Source organism: Bufo bufo, chromosome 4, assembly GCF_905171765.1.
Source record: "Bufo bufo chromosome 4, aBufBuf1.1, whole genome shotgun sequence".
Lineage (NCBI taxonomy): Eukaryota > Metazoa > Chordata > Amphibia > Anura > Bufonidae > Bufo > Bufo bufo.
Window position 1 is genome coordinate 228,989,588 of NC_053392.1, and position 17,129 is coordinate 229,006,716.

Genomic DNA, 17,129 nt, shown 5'->3' on the forward strand with positions numbered 1-17,129 from the left:
GACCAGTCTCACTTCCTATTCCCTGATTAGTTCAGACAAAACGTCAAGAGAGGGGTCCATTCCTGCCTTGGGAACAGCTTCAGCCAAGAAAGCTGAAAACTTGTCCCGATCTAGTTCTTTCCTACCCAAGAGGTGAGAGTAGAAAGACCTGACCACCTCCAGGATCCCTGATTTGGACCTATTCAGGGATCCTGTACTATCAATCAGGCCTGTCACCAGCTTACATTTTACTGACATCTTACAGTTGCCGTAAGGGTTGGGCGAGCGGTACTTCCCAAAATCCCTCTCGACAACCAAAGATGCTTACCTATCGTACTGACACCTCTTAAGCAAGGACTTCACACGAGAGATGTCCTCACGGCCACCCCCCGACGAGACCAGACTTTCAAGTTTCTTCCTCTATTCCTGGTACAGATTATTTCTGTCTTGGCACCTGAGGTACGAAAGCTCTCGGAAAAACCTTGCCGTCCTTGTTTTAAACATCTCCCACCACTCTGACTTACTGTTGCAGAGGTCCACTAACAGTTCCTGGCCCTGAAAGAACTCCTCGAAGGATTGTCTTATTGTCGCATCTTCCAGGAGAGATGAATTCAACTTTCACAAACCTCTGCCCATACAGGGGGTCTCTGCAACATTCAAAGAAAAACTAATTAAACAGTGATCGGAGAAAACCACTTCCTCAGTCTCCAAGACCGAGAAAACAGCTTCCCCCTTCAAATAAAACCTATCTATCCTAGACCTATGGCTACCTTGATGAAAGGTGGAGTCCACGTGGTCTGGCCTATGCTTTAAATGAGCATCCACCAGACTAGCTTCCTCAACTATCTTACTCAATACGACACTATCAGTATCCAGCCTGACTCTGGAGCCTCCCCTATCACAGACTCGTGTCACATTGTTGAAGTCTCCACCAAAGATCACCTGACGGCTGGAAAAAAGGTAAGGTTTAATCCTCATGAGGAGACATTTACGATCCCACACAGTTTGTGGACCATAGATATTAATGAGCCTCAGCTCTTGTCCTCCCATGAGCACATCCAGGATCAGGCACCTTCCCATTTCTAGTTCAATTACTTTCCTGCAATCCACTCTTCCAGCGGTTTTAAAAAGTACCGCTACCCCGCTACGTGGTTCGGCCGCAAGAGACCAGAAAGATGGACCATGCCTCCACTCTCTCTTTGCTTTCTCCATCAACTCCGTGGAAGTCAACCAGGTCTCTTGCAAAAATAAAATATCAGCATCAAAATGGCTGAAAAAAATCAAAGGCCACATAACGAGCCACGTCTGACTTAATGCTAGCAACGTTAATGCTTGCTAGCGTCAACGGGGTGAGTTCCGCCATCATAAGTGATTGAACTCGATAGCTTTCTTCTTAACCCCACCTCCACCTTCACCATCACATCCATCTGACTCCCCACTTTCTTTCTGCCTTTTCAGGCATTTGGAGACATCCATATCACATTTCTCTTTGACCACAGGATCTGACTTGGCCCCCCCTCCAGAAGGTTTCCCCTCTGAAGGGCAGGGCCCGACAACCGGCGAGGAGGCCTTCTCACCCTCCGGCACTGCATCCCCCCGCTTCCCCTCGGCCAAGCCAGCCTCGGAGGTATCGCCTAGGATGCCATACTGGTTGGAGACCTCCACAAGAGGGGCACCAGCCGAAACCTTCCTTAGTGTCTGGTCAAGGGAGAGTGGGATGGACGGATCCCACTCAAGAGAGGCCTTCCTGCCCTCTCTCTTGCTGTTTCTCTTCTTACCCTGCTTGTTCCTCCTCCTCACCAACCATTCACTGTCATCCTCATCCACACTATCCCCACCTGAGGAGACAGAGACAGCAGAGAGGTCGGCCTCTTCGAGATGAACCCTGGGGTTCCCATCATCATCACTGTCATCTTGGCTCAACTAGGGTACCAGTTGAGGGATTAGCTGCCTCCTGCTCCCTCTGTTTGCGGCGCTGGCCCTAGCTGCCGTACTTTTTTTTACCTTATCAGAATCCTTTTTGCTTCCTCCAGTGCTAGGATCCCCGGCACTTGTCCCCTCACCAGCCTGCCCAGTCCCGGCAGTAGACTCTTCACCAACTGCAGGCCCAGCCTTGAGGCTGGTATCTGCCTGGTTCTGAGCCTGTCCCTGAGTCTGGTTGGCAAAGGCAACTGCACAGCGACTAAACGAGTGACCCAGGTCTCCACACAGGTTACACCTGATCTTCCGACAGGTTGCGGCAAGATGCTCACTCCCTCCACACCTCACGCACCTCTGGGTCTTACACTGTGCACTGAAGTGTGTGGGGTCGCCGCACCTGTGGCAGACCTTTGGCTGCCCCTGGTAAAAAAACATTATCCAATCCCTCCCTATGAACGCCGAGGAGGGGATATGGGTAACAGAATTTCCCTGGGCCCTCAACGTCACGTTAAAGGTCCAGGCCCCTGACCAAATACTGTGCTCGTCCAGGACCTTGGCTGGGTAGCCCACTTCACCATAGCGACTCAGCCAGGTCGCTATGTCTACACTAGAAAGAGACTCATTACAAGTTAACACAGTCACTTTCTTCACCTTGTTCTGGCGGGTGATGGCCTGGACGGCAAAACCCTGCCACTCCGGGGTGCTCTTTGTCAGCTCATATCTGGACCAGAAGAGCTCAAGCCCCTCTGGCCGGACAAAGCTGACGTAAAAAAACTTGGTCCTGTAGGGATGGATGAGGGCATAGATGTCTTTCGCCTCAAAACCCATCTGCAGGAAAAGCCCCACAACAGTCTTCCTGGAAGGTGTTGCTTCCTTACCTTTCCAAATCAGACGGGCCACATTCCTACGGGGTCCCCCGGGTGTGGGGTGAGTCCAAACGGTCTCACCCCCCTTTTGCTCTCGGAAGGTTCTCAGCCCGTGTCTCTCCGTCCAGAAAGACAGGTCAACCGATTCACCCTCTACTTGTATGGAGGTCTCCGCACCCTCTTTCAAGGCCCCCAAGAGGCGCCGTTGCAAGTTACCCTTACCAGATCCTGTGGGCAAAGAGTCCCTTGTTCCCTGCTGAACGATATTTGAAAAAGTACGTTTTGCATTTTTTCCCTGTCTCTCCTTTTCTTCCTCCTCCTCCTCTTTTCTCAATTTCTCCAAATCCTCAGCAGTCAAAATCCTTTCATCATATTCTTCCATATCCACATTTTCACCACCTACAACATTCCCACTTACATTATTTTCACTTACTTTTGCATTCTCACTTGCATCCACACTTGCATCCACACTTGGTCCTGCATTACTGACTCCATTCTCCCCTTCTTTCATACTACCTTTCATATCTCTTCTTGCATCGTTCACTCCACTTTTCACCACATGCTTATCACTTTTTCCCCGGGAACCACCACTCACTCCCCCTAGACTGGCCGGGTTCTCCCCACTTCTACCCTTAATCACCACTGTATTCTGTACTGGCTCCATTACTTTGCCATCACTTTTTTTTTATCTTTCCTTGTTGTCTCTCCTGACCTCAGTGGTGCCTTTGCAGGCACCACCACCCCCTCTACCGCAAAAGGAGCCACCTTGTCCGCCCTTTTGCGACCTTGTCCGCCCTCACCTCGTCCGTCTAGGCTGGGCTCAGCAGCGGGTTTTGAAGTGTTTGAAGGGCCATACACCAACACCTCTCTCTCCAAAACTTTGGTTCTATTTTTTTTTCCTTTTACTTTCTCCTCTTCAGGTATCTCCTCATCTCCAAAATAGAGCCTACCTACCTGGGATTCCAGCTGCTTAATAATTTGCAATATCAGTCCACCACCAGACTCACTTTCATCCCCGAAGGCTGCTCCCTGACTCCAAGAGGGTTCCCCCTGCCCTGCTGGCAAGGAGTCCTGCCCAGAATTTTTGGCCACTGCTGTTTTACTCGAACTCCTGATCCGCAGCCCTGACGGACCAGGGGAGCCAGACTCAGCACCTGAAATGTTTTCAAACCGTCTGTCATTTTTAAACTTTTCCATAAATGGACCGCCATTTTTTTTCTATGGCCAGTTTCTTCTCTTCCAGGATCATTATCTCCTCCTCTAGCTTATCCAGCTTAGAGGAGAGAAAAGTTTTTTTTACGCTTAGGCAATAAAGCCCTCCTGTAGCTTCATATTTTTGTGTTCCAATTTAGCTTTTCTCAAGTCTTTTTTAATTTCATCATATAGCTTTAGCTAAAAAAAACACTCTGGAAGCAAAAATGTCTGCAGTATCTGTGGGGCCTTGCACACCCCAGTTGCGGATCACCTTGGTCCCATCCACACCAGCCCCACCTAGGTGAGACAAACCAGACTCTCCAGGGCGAGATATACTTGCTTCACTGACCCCGGAAATCACATTCCTAGACACCTTTACCTGCATCTTTGCCATCTGCTTGTCCATTGACACTTTAGGGCCAACCACCCTCCGCGCTGCTTGTTCAGCAGCAAAACCTTTTTTAACCGTGCCCACCACTTGTTCAGCAGTGGACATTTTTCCATTACAGGGCTTAACCACATGGACGCCGGCCTGGTCAAAGGTCGAGTCCAAGCTCCTGCCCTTTTTAATATTTTCCCATGTCTTCCCCGAGAGTTGGGTCTCCGGGCCAATCCTTCCCACTGCGCTCCTCTCTGGGACTCTGGATTGCAAAACGTTCGCAAAGGTCCCATGTCGCTTACCTCTTCCTGGCTGCGACACTATCCCCGATCGTTGCATACCTTCAGACACTGTGTCCAATGTCTCTGGACTGCATGGTCTCTCTGTGCCTTCAATTTCCACCTCCACTTCATACACAGGTGCAGGCGTATCCTGTGTCAGATCCATTGCGATTCCTTCCATCGCCGTGCCACTGTTGCGGCCGCCCGATATAGAACGCCGGACGGCCGCAGCCCGGGTATCCATACCGGGAGAGAACACCACCCCCTGGGGAAAGGGCAGTGCCCCCCCACGGCAAACACCGCTGGCCTCCCGGCCCTGTCTCCAAGTGCTGCAGTCCTCTTGTAGATTTTACCTTCCAGGATCTGTGATGATGTCACACTGGTCAGCTGACAGGAAGTGATGCAAACAGGAAGCCAGAGTACCCAAACTTTGCACAGACCAGGACTGAGTGACTGGGGTTAAAATTTGGAAAACTGGGCGGAGCTTAAAACAGCCAATCAAATATTACCTATTGCTATTTAATGGGAATATTTAAATTCCTGCCATTCTTACACTGGTAATGGCAGGGTCTTCACACTTGGTACATTCGGTCAATGGGTTACCGGAATTCAAATTTAAAAAGTGGGCTGTGCCAAAAACAGCAAATCCGATTTTTTTTTTGATTGATTTAAATGGGAAAAACTAAAAATGATGCCATTCTCACATTATTGATGTCAAGGACCTCAAATATCACCAATGTGGTTATTGAATGTTTCCATTTCAAGGTTAGAAAAAGTGGGTGGAGCTACCAACAACCAATCAAATTTATCTCATTGATTTTCAATAGAGTGGTACTCATCCCACAGTTTTTGGCCTTTATCACACTACCGTATGGCTATTTCAGTGTTTTGCGGTCCGTTTTTCACGGATCCGTTGTTCCGTTTTTGGTTTCCGTTGGGTTTCCGTTTCGGTTCCGTTTTTCCGTTCCGTTTTTCCGTATGGCATATACAGTATACAGTAATTACATACAACAATTTGGGCTGGGCATAACATTTTCAATATTTTCCTGGGCCCAAAGCAGGCTACTGGGGGAGTCTTGGCCAGCACCAGCACTATGTATCACGTGTTGATGTAGTTATCCTGCCCTTGGTAATACTATATCTACGCTCCCTCCATTTACCATCTATAGCTAAGTATCGGTTTAATTATATTGTCATTTTTTTGTATCATTGGTCACATCTACATCTTTGCTGGACTCTGTCCAAATGTTTACCTACCTCCTGATGAGCCTGTTTCTATACAGGTGAAACGCGTTGAGGTTTGTGTTATAAGATTGGCATATTTTTTAAAAAACGTGCGTACTGTGTATTGGAGTGGAATGGTGATCCACAGAGCATCTGGACCCCCTGCCACCCACTTGTTTATATTTATTCTTGGATTCCGGAGAGGAGGGTTGGTGACCTTGGCCATCTTAACCACCGGTCCCCTCCGGTGTATAATTATATTTTTTGATACTGTCACTGTATTTCTATTATCTTTCCCTGGTTAGGGTTAATCTAGGGATTTGACAGTCCTAGGTTCGGGGACAGGGAACCTCCACCATCAGGGGGTTACCCTGGGCTGAGCAGTTTTTAGGGCTTTTAGGGTAAGCATCCTGTCTGCCCTGCCCTCCTCAGACCGTGTACTATTTTTCGATTTAATCCTCGATCCGCCTGAATCGATTGACAGTTTTTTTGTGTCACTAGCATATGTGTTAACCAGGGGTCACTACTCCCCTGTCAAAAGAATTTTATATATAAATCCTTTTGAAATTGTAGTACACCTTTTTTGGTATGAACATACCTATACCCGCACTATAACAAAATAAAGGTATTTTTAAAAGTCACTAATTCCGAATAGCAATTTATGTTAAACTTCTGTGATAAATTAATCCAATAAAAATCAAATTATTAGGCAATTAACATTTTCAATAGATGGTTACATAAAAAACGGAACGTATACGGAAGACATACGGATGCATTTCCGTATGCATTCTGTTTTTTTTGCGGACTCATTGACTTTAATGGAGCCACGGAACGTGATTTGCGGTTAAAAATAGGACATATACAAACGGAGAATACAAATGTGATCGCACTCTATATCCAGCATTCTGCCCTGCCTCCATGCTGGATGAGACATTGGTGTACATTTTGGCCAAAGCGTAATAAGCCATTCACCGCGTCAAGGTTGCCTCCATTTGAGTGGTCCCTAACACTGTTCCCACCTGTTCATGGGCCATGACAGCCACACAAAATCCAGGAAATGCAGGTCAGCGTGCACGCCAAGCACACTCTGCTTTTAACCCCGTCCGGTGCCATTACAGCTTTCATCGGATCCAAGGATGCAAGTACCAACATGCACGCTGAGCCCACCATATAATTCTCCTGGAGCCAAATGGCCACTGGTAGGTTCTATATAGGCAGACTCAGTTTTATACTGACTTTAAAACCAGCCTCCAGGACAGATTGACTGGCCAGGTGTGCATGACTCAAAGGAGATCGCCACGCCTCCAATACATACTACAAAGAAAAAACTTTGGGGAATTGAGTCAGCACAACCTGCATATAGGTGCAGATCACTATGGCGAAATACATATACAAACGGAGAATACAAATGTGATCGCACTCTATATCCAGCATTCTGCCCTGCCTCCATGCTGGATGAGACATTGGTGTACATTTTGGCCAAAGCGTAATAAGCCACTCTCCGCGTCAAGGTTGCCTCCATTTGAGTGGTCCCTAACACTGTTCCCACCTGTTCATGGGCCATGACAGCCACACAAAATCCAGGAAATGCAGGTCGCCATAGTGATCTGCACCTATATGCAGGTTGTGCTGACTCAATTCCCCAAATTTTTTTCTTTGTAGTATGTATTGGAGGCGTGGCGATCTCCTTTGAGTCATGCACACCTGGCCAGTCAATCTGTCCTGGAGGCTGGTTTTAAAGTCAGTATAAAACTGAGTCTGCCTATATAGAACCTACCAGTGGCCATTTGGCTCCAGGAGAAGTATATGGTGGGCTCAGCGTGCATGTTGGTACTTGCATCCTTGGATCCGATGAAAGCTGTAATGGCACCGGACGGGGTTAAAAGCAGAGTGTGCTTGGCGTGCACGCTGACCTGCATTTCCTGGATTTTGTGTGGCTGTCATGGCCCATGAACAGGTGGGAACAGTGTTAGGGACCACTCAAATGGAGGCAACCTTGACGCGGTGAGTGGCTTATTACGCTTTGGCAAAAATGTACACCAATGTCTCATCCAGCATGGAGGCAGGGCAGAATGCTGGATATAGAGTGCGATCACATTTGTATTCTCCGTTTGTATATGTATTTCGCCATAGTGATCTGCACCTATATGCAGGTTGTGCTGACTCAATTCCCCTAAAAATAGGACATGTTCTATCTTTGCACGGAACGGAGCTACGAAAACACGGAAACGGAATGCATACGGAGTACATTCTGTTTTTTTTGCGGACCCATTGAAATGAATGGTTCCGTATACGGACCGTATACGGGAAGCAAAAAACAGCCCGCAAAGCAGAAAAAAAAACGGTCGTGTGAAAGAGGCCTTACGAGCACAATTTTGAAACTTTGCACACTTCTTCAGCCTATAGCCGTGGAGGCTGCTTGTGCTTTGTTAAGCAATCTCACCCTCTGTGCCCCTGGGGCTCTAGCGTTTTGAAGCCAACATCCTGTGGTTTCTTCAGAAACGACACCATCTAGTTATTTCTGTTTTTATTTTTATATATATATATATATATATATATATTATGCCTGGTTTAATAGGGTTGATCATGCTGATAGAGCCTCTTTAAATCTTACTGAGGAGCCCATACTAAGTTTTTCTTTAGGACACTATGAGATCAGTTGAAAACCTCTGTTAGAAAGCTAGAAATTGGTTCTGATGCCCGCAAAATGTGAACCCAAAAACAAAACACAAAAAATAATAAAAATTCAAATAAAGAAAAAATAAGCACACAATTAATACAGACAAAGAGTGTCCTTTTAGCATATACCAGGCCAGTATGTGCCAGAAAACTTTCCTATACATTCCCATAAGTGTGCCTATAATGGGGGTCAATGGCTGACAAATGCCACTCTATGCCTATACAGTGGCATATGACAGAAGCTTTGAAATAGGATAAATACAAAGCATGAACTGTTCACTGTGGCCAATTACAGTGATTTATCCGTGAAAATCACTTGCAGATTGCCTGGATCTGCCATCCAATCAAACTGTAAAATAAATATGGCTAGGGCTATTGAAATAAGAGGATCTGAGGCTGTTATAACCTGTTAAAACAAAAAAATAATAAAAAAAAATAGAATTAAAGTATAACTAACTTGGGTTAGGGTCCATTGAAAGTTTGATAAATTGATTATCTGATTCGTTATCTGTTTGTGGATTAAAAATCATGAAATTTAATAAACTATGCTATTCATTTTGAAGAAAGGACATCCAGGAAAAATGAACAAAGATCTTTCAGCTAGTCAACAAGGCACAAAATGTCCATTTTATCATGACAAGTGCAGTTCTGGTATTGGTATTGCAATCTTAGCTAAAGGAAGCCTGTCAGCAGTTTTGAACTGCTTACAGAGGTAAGTAGGTGAGGGGTTACAGTGGTTAAACATATCTTAGTGATCACTCATGATTTTTGAATGATTAAGTAACAGAAATTTTAATGCCCCCTGGTGCTGAGAGCACAAGTGCGATGGAGGTGGTTCCTTCATGTGCAGTGTCCCACTGAAGGCTTCCCGACCCCTCCCTTTTTCTCTGAGTGACAGCTCTACCTGTATCCTGCTTGGATGCTAGAGTCATTAGAGGAGTGTGGTTGGGAAACCTTCAATGCAGAGAAACTGGAACACTGTACAGTACATGAAGGAAGTTGAACCATCCACGTCATTAAAACTTCTCTGTCTTGCAAAAAGCATAAGCACCACCAGTGTATGTACAGTATAAACTGATGTACCCCTCACATATCTACCTCTTTTAGCAGTTTTGAGGGGTCAAAACTGTGGAAAGATTCCTTTTAACTAAAGGGAAGCTACACTACTAGACAAATCTAATAGACAAGAGTGGTGCTGTTTTTGAAGTACGTTCTGTCAGAAACAGACAACTTCTTTAAGGCCTCCTGCACATGACTGTATAGTTTTGCGGTCCGTTTTAAAAAAACGAATCAGTTTTTCCATTTTTTTGTTTCAGTAGTGTTTCCGTTCTGCTTCCGTTCTGTTTTGCCGTTCCGTTTTTCCGTTTTGCTTCAGTTTGTGATTCGTTTTTTGCGGATCGCAAACGGAAACTGAAGCATACAATAATGTTTAAGCAGTAAGTACATAAAAACATTGGGCTGGGCATAAAATTTTCAATAGATAGTTCCAGAAAAAACGGAACAGATACGGAAGACATACGGATGCATTCCGTATGCATTCCGTTTTTTTGCAGGACCATTGACTTGAATAGAGCCACGGAACGTGATTTGCGGGCAATAATAGGAAATGTTCTATCTTTGAACGGAACGGAAATACGGAAATATGGAAACGGAATGCATACGGAGTACCTTCCGTTGTTTTTCCGGACCCATTGAAGTGAATGGTTCTGCATACGGACTGCAAATGGAACGCAAAGAAATGGAACGGAAACTGAAAAAAAAATACAGTCATGTGCAGGAGGCCTAACTCTTTTTTATGATAGTCAGCAAACATGTAGTATTACTAACTTCAGTGCACTGGATGAGCAATGTAATCATGAATTACCGTACCCCAAGAAATTGAAATGTCAAGTTAGAATCACCTTGTATAACACTGTTTGCATGGACAAAAAAAAAGCTCTCCAAAAAACATGTGTGCTTTTAGGATGTTTGCCCAGATTTCTGCCATAACTGGCAAGTTATTTTTTTTCCGCTGCAGGAGCTCTTACGTCACAAAGCAAGTACGCAGAGATCAAAATCAACCTTTTGACTTCTTCTTTGATGTTTTCAACACCCTAGGTGCTCATTAAAGTGTTAATCATTTAACGGCAAAATGTTACATTCAGTTTTGACATAACATTAGTTGGATGAACCATAAATGATTCACAGCAACCCACACAAGATTATAAATTAAAAGTTATTTTCAAGATTTTATGACTAAAAGTACACAAAGTCCTGGCATTTGTAATGTATTATAATGAACTCTGTCTACAAGAGCAAATCTTAAAGATGATATCTACTCTTCTTCCTCATAATTTTTAGTGAACATAATTAAGGTGTGTATAGGGTATTATGTACATAGTACTAACTTTTGCCTCCAGTATATAAAATCAAATAATATAGTGGTGCCAGTTACCAGGACCCATAATTTGGTAGTTTGAGGGGCCATTGGCTATGTCAATCAAAGTATAGACAGGGTCTTCGAAGGTCAGTGTCTCAAATGAAGCATACATTTCCAAGGTGCTTGGGAGTTGAAAATAAAAAAAATCCTATGAAAATCACCAAAATTTTTGGCTCCTACTTAAAATGTCACATGCGTTAGGTTCCTTACACAACAAAAATTTGCATTGGTGTTTCTTTGGGCTGCAAAAATAATTTTTTTTTGTGTTTCGTAATGGCCCAGATTGACTCATGTGTCTGCACCTACAATTTGTCTAAACATTGGTACAAATTGGTTCAGTGTGGCTCAACTAGGATTTCTCAATTTTTTACGAAAAAGTATTTGGAGTTGCCAGATAGAGGGTATGGCTTAACAGGAAAGGGTGAGGCCTAAGATGTGTGTTTTGCACCACAATTCTGCCATAAAATTATGTCTCAAAGTAAACCAACCAATAGTTGTATCGGGTTAGATGATAGTGTCCAGCTCTTGAGCCCTTCTGATAAATCTGGTTCAGGTATTTTACACCATCTCTAGGATTTGTAAATCTGCCCCAATGTGTTTACCCATTTTTAATAGCATTTTCCCCTATAGACAACAAGGTAAAACAGCCCTTTTAACAGTGACAACCACCTGAGGATATATTGAGCAAACCACACCTTGAGAATATTACTATTGACAACCAACAACCATTGTGCCATTTATGTGTGTAACTAAGCTCTGTGTCTATGCGTGTTACTATGTGTAATCAACAAGTTTGTGCTTTTTGTGAGAGACTGTAACCATAAGCTTGTTGGTAAATGAAATACATACTGTTTTGTCTTAAAATAGTTCCAGGAGAGGTGACAAACTAACCACTCATCAGTCCTTACCTGACTGCCTTTCTGTGTGAAGCATCTTTTGTGTTTTGCAACAAATTCAGCATGGTTTGCTTTGTTTCTTTGCAGCACAAAGGTCCTGGGTTTTTATCCAACTCAAGGGAGTCATCTGCATGGCATTTGTATGTCCTCCCCATGTGTGGGCTTTCTCCAGGTATTTGGTTTCTCCAAACAATATACTGATAGATAAATCTGGAATTTAGATTGTGATCTCCAATAGGTACAGGGACCACTGTGCGCAATGACAATTTCTTCACAGTACTGCAAAATAGTGTAATATGTATAGTGCATGCACCAGATTATGTAGACAACAAAAAGCTGGATGACAAGAGGGTGGGTGCCGAGAGATATGATGTATGAGAAGTCTACTGTTCTAGAAAGTACAGTATACTGAGGTTGGTTAGATGATAACTCAAAATCTTAGTGGAGAAGGTGGAACACTTAGCACTCACTGTACAAGAACAATCTGTCACTGTGTTTAAGTGCTACATATGTGTCTGCAATATCCAGCAAGGGAGGAAGGATTGGGGGGAGTGCTGTAACCAAAGTTTGGGAGATTGCTCAGGAAGCTGTTTCAGCCTGGACAGGAAAAGGATTGACAGAGTGTGACAGAGAGAGACATATATGAGACCTGTGCACAGAAGGTCCTGGTAGGTTGTCACAAGTATCTGGAGCCATGCTGGCTGGAGCGCCTCCCACGTCTGCTGAAGGGTGCATGGAAGAAGATCCATAGAGCGAGCGCGACTATTGAGGTGGTCCCTCAGTTGCTAAATTGTGTTCAAGTCTGTGGAATTATAGGGTCAGGGTAATACTTTGAAGACTTGGTCATGCTTTTCCAACCAATGTTAGACAATTCTAGCCCTGTGACATGTAATATTGTCTTGCTGAAAGATCCCATCTGCCCCAGGGAAGACAACCATCATTTATGGGTGTACGTGTTCTGCAGGGATAGATTCAAGCCTTTACCCAGACTGTAACGCTGTCACCACCAACTTATGTTATTCCAGCAATGGTTACAGGGTGTTTGTTCTTTGTCAATCAGTGGAGGTCCATTTCTGATACCACTGTGGAAATTGAAACCCTTTCTGCTGATGCAACTTTGTTAGCATAGGTGCAGTGACCATTTGTTTACTTTGGAGCCTGAACTGTTGTTTTAGACACATGTGTGCTAACCCTCTGGTTTATTTTGGGGGTGAGCTGATCCACTATAGTGGCCCTAGCACAATGTAGCTGATGTTCACCTCTCACATTAATGGCACATGGTGCTCTGCAGTTTCCACATCGCTTATGCACATTGGTGCCATTTGTCTACTCATAATACACTTTCACCACAGTAACATGTGAACAGTTCACAAACCACACCTCAGCACACGAACAGTTCATAAACTGCAAAGTTTAAGATATACTGACATCCTTGACCTGAAACCCAATGATCATCCTTTTTGAAACTCTAATAAATCACCCCTTTTACATATGACAGCAATGAGGGATATGTGTGCCATATATACCCACTAAGACCGCTAACAACACGCGACTTCTTTCATGAGCTACTGTATTGCTGCAATGCAAATGTCAAAAGTAGGAAGTGGTCATAATACAGTAATGTGATTCAACTGCAAATATATATATATATATATATATATATATATATATATATATACACTCACCTAAAGAATTATTAGGAACATCTGTTCTATTTCTCATTAATGCAATTATCTAGTCAACCAATCACATGGCAGTTGCTTCAATGCATTTAGGGGTGTGGTCCTGGTCAAGACAATCTCCTGAACTCCAAACTGAATGTCAGAATGGGAAAGAAAGGTGATTTAAGCAATTTTGAGCATGGCATGGTTGTTGGTGCCAGATGGGTCGGTCTGAGTATTTCACAATCTGCTCAGTTACTGGGATTTTCACGCACAACCATTTCTAGGGTTTACAAAGAATGGTGTGAAAAGGGAAAAACATCCAGTATACGGCAGTCCTGTGGGCAAAAATGCCTTGTGGATGCTAGAGGTCAGAGGAGAATGGGGCGACTGATTCAAGCTGATAGAAGAGCAACGTTGACTGAAATAACCACTCGTTACAACAGAGGTATGCAGCAAAGCATTTGTGAAGCCACAACACGCACAACCTTAAGGCGGATGGGCTACAACAGCAGAAGACCCCACCGGGTACCACTCATCTCCACTACAAATAGGAAAAAAAGGCTACAATTTGCACGAGCTCACCAAAATTGGACTGTTGAAGACTGGAAAAATGTTGCCTGGTCTGATGAGTCTCGATTTCTGTTGAGACATTCAAATGGTAGAGTCCGAATTTGGCGTAAACAGAATGAGAATGAGAATGAGAACATGTATCCATCCTCTGATGGCTACTTCCAGCAGGATAATGTCACAAAGCTCGAATCATTTCAAATTGGTTTCTTGAACATGACAATGAGTTCACTGTACTAAAATGGCCACCACAATCACCAGATCTCAACCCAATAGAGCATCTTTGGGATGTGGTGGAACGGGAGCTTTGTGCCCTGGATGTGCATCCCTCACATCTCCATCAACTGCAAGATGCTATCCTATCAATATGGGCCAACCTTTCTAAAGAATGCTATCAGCACCTTGTTGAATAAATGCCACGTAGAATTAAGGCAAAAGGGGGTCCAACACCGTAATAGTATGGTGTTCGTAATAATTCTTTAGGTGAGTGTATATCACCAATATAGGTAAATGGTCATCCAGTAGAATAATAGTAGCGATCGCGATATTGCTGGCTATACTGCCAGCTGCTCCTTCATCAGTGGTAGTCCACGTGGGACGCCGGCACAGCGAGACTAGTAAAGGCGGCTGTGATATATCTCAGTTCCCCATGAACAGATCCCGGGTCAACAGACTGGTAAAGTAACCATTAATACATATCACTGTTGGTACCAACTAGGAAATAGTGATGTCGCGAACATAAAATTTTTCGTTCGCGAACGCCGAACGCGAATTTCTGCAAATGTTCGCGAACGGGCGAACCGGGCGAACCGCCATAGACTTCAATAGGCAGGCGAATTTTAAAACCCACAGGGACTCTTTCTAGCCACAGTAGTGATGGAAAAGTTGTTTCAAGGGGACTAACACATGGACTGTGGCATGCCGGAGGGGGATCCATGGCAAAACTTCCATGGAAAATTATGTAGTTGACGCAGAGTTGGATTTTAATCCATAAAGGGCATAAATCATCTAACAATCCAATTTTTTTTTGAACAACGTGGTTTAAAACATCCAGTGTGTGTATACGATCCAGTGTGTGTATAAGGTATGATGTTGTATCGATCAGGTAGTGTAAGGGTTACGCCCGCTTCACAGACATTGACAGACCAAACTCCCCTTTTAATGCACCGCAAACAACCGCAAACAGTCCATTTGCCCAACCGCAAACTCCCCATTTGTTCAAGGTTGGATACCAAGCTAGCCATGTCCCGTTGATGTCATTGAAGGTTTCTTCCTCCACCCTGCCACGTACAACACCAAGGGTCCCCGAAAGGTGAATTGAATTGATTTTTCGAACGGGGAGATGGTTAAAAAAACGCTGGCTCCCTCCCCTTTGTTTGAATCCACGGTCACTGCGTCTGTCCCGTGCAATTTACTGCCCCACCGAATATGACTGGTATTTTCTGTAGTTCTCTCTTCTCATCAGTTTAATTCCTGTTACGTCCCCAATCTGGGGTCAAATTATTAAATAGATTTTTCGAACGGGGAGATGGTTAAAAAAATGCTGGCTCCCTCCCCTTTGTTTGAATCCATGCCACAGTCACTGGGTCTGCACCGTGCAATTTACTGCCCCACCGGATATGAGTGGTATTTTCTGTAGTACTATTCTCATCAGTTTAATCCCTGTTACGTCCCCAATCTGGGGTCAAATTATGAAATAGATTTTTCGAACGGGGAGATGGTTAAAAAAAATGCTGGCTCCCTCCCCTTTGTTTGAATCCACACTACGGTCACTGCGTCTGCTTCGTGCAATTTACTGCCCCACTGGATATGAGTGGTATTTTCTGTAGTACTATTCTCATCAGTTTAATTCCTGTTACGTCCCCAATCTGGGGTCAAATTATTAAATAGATTTTTCGAACGGGGAGATGGTTAAAAAAAATGCTGGCTCCCTCCCCTTTGTTTGAATCCACGCCACGGTCACTGCGTCTGCTCCGTGCAATTTACTGCCCCACCGGATATGAGTGGTATTTTCTGTAGTACTATTCTCATCAGTTTAATCCCTGTTACGACCCCAATCTGGGGTCAAATTATTAAATAGATTTTTCGAACGGGGAGATGGTTAAAAAAATGCTGGCTCCCTCCCCTTTGTTTGAATCCACGCCACGGTCACTGCGTCTGCACCGTGCAATTTACTGCCCCACCGGATATGAGTGGTATTTTCTGTAGTACTATTCTTCTTAGTTTAATTCCTGTTACGTCCCCAATCTGGGGTCAAAATATTAAATAGATTTTTCGAACGGGGAGATGGTTAAAAAAAATGCTAGCTCCCTCCCCTTTGTTTGAATCCACGCCACGGTCACTGCGTCTGCGCCGTGCAATTTACTGCCCCACCGGATATGAGTGGTATTTTCTGTAGTACTATTCTCATCAGTTTAATCCCTGTTACGTCCCCAATCTGGGGTCAAATTATTAAATAGATTTTTCGAACGGGGAGATGGTTAAAAAATAATGCTGGCTCCCTCCCCTTTAATTGAATCCACGCCACGGTCACTGCGTCTGCTCCGTGCAATTTACTGCCCCACCCGATATGGGTGGTATTTTCTGTAGTACAAATCTCATCAGTTTAATCCCTGTTACGTCCCATATCAGGGTGGGATTGCCTTTTGTGAAAAAAAATTTAGGCCGGATACCTTCGACTGCCTTCACAGTGACAGACCAAACTCTGATACACCAAAATGAATTGATTTTAGGAACCGGGAGATGGAAAAAGCAGCTTGGTCGGTCCTCTTACTCAGTCCAAGTTGGGGCACTGCGCGTGCACGGACCAATGTGCTGTGACACCCTATATGAGTGGTGTCTTAACTAGTACTATTCCTATCAGTTTAATCCCTGTTACGTCCCCTATCCGGGGACGTGTGTCGAATTGATTAACCATTGTCGAATTAACGAACCATTACGACATCCTGGAATAATTTAGTTCTGAGCTTTGTACTTGCTTTGTATTGTAATTGATGGTGATTTTTTAAATTGTCTGCATTATTTCTAATAAACTATTAAGAGACTTTATTATGATTTTTTT